The 5147-nt window shown below is 43.2% G+C and overlaps 1 non-coding gene across 1 annotated transcript; it reads left to right on the forward strand.

Annotated features, from left to right (window-relative positions):
• The first annotated feature begins 2584 nt into the window (after nt 1-2584).
• LOC120639421 lies at nt 2585-2691 on the forward strand. The gene has a single exon (XR_005661424.1). It is a non-coding gene; the product is annotated as a small nucleolar RNA R71 (small nucleolar RNA).
• Nucleotides 2692-5147: the final 2456 nt, after the last annotated feature.

The raw sequence follows: 5147 nt of genomic DNA on the forward strand, positions 1-5147 counted from the left end.
GGCAGTGTCTGCCTTCGATCTTTTCTGCTACTACAAAGCTTTTGTGGAGCTCAAGGTAGGATAAGAATAGGGCATACTTGCATTCCATATATTGTAAAGTCAAAGAGAGGATCCATGGAGAAACAAGTCATGCAATCTCGATGAAAAGGTGCAAGTGTATGAGTGGATGGATGGATGGATGCGGCTTACTCCTTGAGGTAATGGTTTTCTCTCTCGAATCATCCCTCTCTTTTTTCTCTCTCTTTTTTTGAGACATGGTTACCCCTTTCTCTCTTTTTTTTTTGGGTCATGCTTCTTTGGCATGCCATCTTTTTTCTTTTTGGGGCAACCAAAATCTGACTTTATTTTATTTCAGGGATGTTTTAGGAGAGAGATCACCAAGACATGGAACATTTATTAATGTGGAATGGATGGATGATGGTACTAATTCCCGGTGTAAGAATGTAGTGAATGGATGGGACGTGTACGTGCTCATGATCGAGAAAGCATGAAAAGCATCTCATTAGGGTCACACAATTTGACAAAACTCAACAGAACATCAAGCAACATATGTGTAAGGTTTTTCATGAAATATGACATATGGCTCTGGTAGGACTTTGCATATCACTGGGGAACTTTGCCCTTTTTTAGATTTTTGAAAACAACTCCAGACTACTTAGACTTGGATCAAGCATATGCAACCCATGGAACTTTCAGGTTCGTTGGCAAGATATTTACATAACCAACAGATTTAAACTCAAGAGAACTCTTATTTTCAAAACTAGGCACAACAGACATGGTAGAGCAAAGCAAAACTCATCCTTTCAACTTATCATAAGGAGTTAAAACATTCTTACCGCGCATGATAAAAAGGGAAATAAAGTAGTAAATATTTATTTTGTTTTTGAAAGTTTTTATCAAATTTTATTCGAAAGCAAGTAAAGGATACAGTTGACTTAAGGGAGGGAACCTCCCCCAAGCTAGTTCTTGGTTTAGGATCCGAAATGCAGGACCTTTCTTCATACCTGATCAGGTTGAGGTCGTTTCATCCGTACCTGGAGAAGTAGTAGCGGTCGATGACGTCTTATTCTTTTTGCGCCATACCTTCTTGGTCTTCTTTGATGGCGTAGACGGCGCAGGAATAGGATCCTCGGACGTAGGATAGACGATCTCCAGATCTTCCCATACTGTATTGGTGATGAAATCAGGGATCTTCTGGTCGTCTTCCACTGGCTCAGTTGGTGGAGTATGAATCTCCCAATCCTCTCAAGCTGGCTTGGAAGGGGAGTGATAATCTTGATCATTCCAACCGGGTTCTACCCATAACCCCTGTTTCTCACTGTCCTCATGGATCAGGAATACCTCCCTCTTGTTTTGAAACTTGAACTTCATGGTCTTTCCCATGATGCAGAGGCTGATTCTTCCTGTCCCTACATCAATTCTGGCGTTTGTATCCTTGAGGAATGGTCGCCCAAGTATGAGCGGGATTCCAAGATCTCTCTCCATATCAAGGAATACGAAGTCCACTAGTATGTAGGTATTCTTGACTTTTACCATTAACCTTTCCATAACTCCTTCTGGATATCTTATCGTGGAATCCGCCAACGGAACACACATAGTAGTAGGGAAAATTGATGGATAGCCTAGCTTTTCGAATGTTACCTTGGGCATGATGTTGACGCTGGCTCCAAGGTCACACAGGGCGTGATCAAATTTACAATTGAAGATTGAGTAACTTATCACTGGGGTTCTGGAATCTTCCCTTATTGTAGCTGCTAACTCGCCCCACGCACCCCTTCTTGGGCGTGTGAGCATCTCTGCATAGCTGAGGGGTGTCCTGCTAATTGGTTCTTTCCACATAGCATTGATGACATTAACGCTCTCTAGAGTTGATTCGGGTTGCCCCAGAATCTTCCCTAGTTCAGCAGCAGGTGTAGCAGCAGCAAGCTGAGCCAATTGAGTTTCTAGCATGTTGTTGAAACTTAGCTGGTTCTTCATAGCAGTGGAGAATCCGTCCATCTTGGCTTGGATGGTCTCCATTGATTTGTCTACAGCAGCCAACTTTTTCTGAAGGGACTCATTGATCTTCGCTTGGCCGTAGACAAGATCTCTCAAGTTAGGCTGGTTAGGATTGAAAGAATTTGAATTTCCATTACCTCCTTGATAGTATGGGCGTGGTTGATTCCACCCCTGACCTCCTTGTGGACGAAACCCATTGTTGCCATTGAGAAATAAAGCTTCCTCTTGGGTTTCTGGGCAATTGTCGCCCGAATGTCCAACATTCCTGCAGACCTCGCATGTCATACGAGTTTCTAAGGCTTGAAGAGTTTGCATTTGAGCCTTATCTTAGGAATAATCTGGAAATTTCTTGAGGAGATCAATCTTCATAGTGAGCATGTCGGCCTCCTTGACGGAGTGCATACCTCGCTGGCATGGTTGGAGACGATCATCGCTCCAACCTTGGTTGGAAACCATCTTCTCGATCAATGATGTATCTCTTTCAATGGTCAGCAAGAAGAAAGCTCCACCCGCAGCGACATCCACATGATCACGGGATGATTGTGTTAACCCGTTGTAGAAGTTCTGTAGAATAAGCTAATTGTCCATTCCATGGTGCGGACATGCCAGAATGTACTCCTGAAGTCACTCCCAAGCTTCAGGAATTGACTCATTTGATGCCTGCTGAAAATTCAAAATCCGACTATGAAGAGCATTGGTTTTGCCCGTCGGGAAGAGCTTTGAGAGGAACGCCCTGGCACATTTGTCCCAAGTATCCACAGCAGCCTTGTTAGCATAAAACCATTGTTTTGCTCTCTCCAAGAGAGAGAATGGAAACAGACGGAGTCGGATTGCATCTTGCGATACACTCTTGATAACAAAAGTATTGCAGAGCTCCAGGAGCTGCTGGAAATGAGCGCTGGCATCCTCATTGGCCTTGCCACAGAAAGTGCTGGCCTGCACCATCGTAATAAGACCCATCTTGACCTCGAAATTTTCCCATCCGGTGTTAACCTCGGCCCGGTAGAGACCTGGTTAGCAGACTGAGATGGGTAATCATGGAGTGTCTTCTGGGCCACAGCTCGAGGAGCTGACAACGATGCGATGACTGGTTCAGCTGCCGAGAGTGGTCTTCGAGGTGATACGAGATGAGCTCGCGTCCTCCTCAAAAGTGACTCTGGATCGGAATGAAAGTTTTACGGTAAGTCGAAACCGGTCATACACTACCCTATTTTCATATCAAAAGTCGCATTGGCAGGTTATCTTTTAGATTTCATCATGTTGTAATTTTGCCATATCGGCAACGGAGTCTAGGTTTAGGCTATATATAACGGACCCCATCATTTGTAAATTTTAATCAACCACATCGAATCAAAAACTTTACATTCAACGCATCTACCTTTCATGTCAGTGACTTCACCTAATATCTAGCTAGTTGTAGTAGCTTTTTCTCTTTACGAGTTCTTCTCAACAGTTAAGTTCATCCTTTGCTGGTAAGTTCCAAGTCGAGTTGTGTAGATAGGCTCAGGTTGATGGCGCATCGCTTCTTCCTCTGCTTATAGCGCTTAAGTTATCAAGCACGTTAGATCCTAAGCTTGCAGCGTAGCGTTCTTTCTTACATTTAATTAGTTCACCAATTTATCGATAGAAGTTATCAATCTGTTAGAGTAATCCATATAGTTTAGCTTGTTATTGCTTTTATCACAAGTTATCGGTAACTATTTAGATCTTGCCAGGTTAATCTTCTTAATCTAGTTTGTTTAAAGCTTTTACCACAATTTATCCAGCTTAGATCTTCTCGCTATGGGCTTCTTTCATGATCTCACGGTCATAGAAGACTGGATCTAGATCTAGGTGTTGTTCTCGAGCTCTGTTGCTTTAAACGATGCTTGCTTCCTTGAATCGGCTGTCCGATAGCCGATTGCTGACATCATCGATATCGGCTGGCTAGCCGATAGCCCCCGGAATTTAACGTTTATCCTCCTTATCAATTGCAAATCAAATTGACTGGCACGCCAAGCGCACCACACGCACACCTTTGGGTTTGGTACGATGGAGTAAAGCAGATCTCCCCGGTCCTAGCGTACATGGAGCATGAAGATCCATCCAGCGGAATTTTTACATCAATAAAGGGGAAGGATGAAAGAAGCTAAGAATCAAACCACTCGAAGGATCTGTATCTCCACACACTTTTGCACTTGACCTAAGTTTGTGAATGACATATATAGTTACTTGGAGAGATGATGTTTGACATCACAATATACATGTTGAAGATATGCAATCACCCCTAACTTGAGCTCCACATATAACCTTTTAGAGGTAGGAGGGCCTTCATGAAAATCTTGTAGAGGATCAAAAACCGTGAGTGATCGAGTGATTTGAGCAAATGGAGAGTGTGCCTTGCTTTTTGAAAATTCTTGAAAAAATTCTCCAAGTACCGTGAAGCAGAACTCACCATGACCTCCATTGATATATTCTGAGGATAAATAGGTGAAAGTGACAGTGTAAGCCGCCTTGAATCCAAGGTATGAAGGGAAAAGCTTTGAAATAATCCTTACGCATGATTTCAATTCATGCCCCCAAACTTTGCTTGATCCTCTAGATCTATTTCGATTCTTTTTGCTAGGGACGAGCAAAGTCTAGGTGTGGGGGTGTGTTGGCGGATGATTTCGATGATTTTTGCCACCAATATTTCTCCAGATTTCATACAATTAAGGCCATAATATTGCCAAATTCATTTACATTAACTAGTTCCACAAGTTTTGGTGATTCTTTGAATGCAGGAACTAGGTGTACAAAAATTGGCCAAATTGGGAAAATTCCTAGGGCCTAGGCCAGGCTAGCTAGCCTATCCACTGTGGAATTTCGTGATGAAATTCTACCAGTGTGCTCATGAGCTCAAGTCCAAGCCACTCCAACCTGGTCTCATACAAAATTCATATCCTAAGGCCGAAAGGCTTGAGCCATGAGAAGTTGGGTCCACCGACAGTAACTAAACTTAGTACCAAGACCCAAACTGACTCAAGAAAGAACACACAACCATGGATTGATGTGCTAGTGCAACAGAGAGCCAGGAGGAGCCAGAGCCTGGCCGACCGGCCTAAGGGAGACCGGCCGGCTCCCTAACTGTCAACTTAAGACCCACGCAACCAATACCAATTTTTTTTGAA

Source organism: Panicum virgatum, chromosome 6K, assembly GCF_016808335.1.
Source record: "Panicum virgatum strain AP13 chromosome 6K, P.virgatum_v5, whole genome shotgun sequence".
NCBI classification, from domain to species: Eukaryota; Viridiplantae; Streptophyta; class Magnoliopsida; order Poales; family Poaceae; genus Panicum; species Panicum virgatum.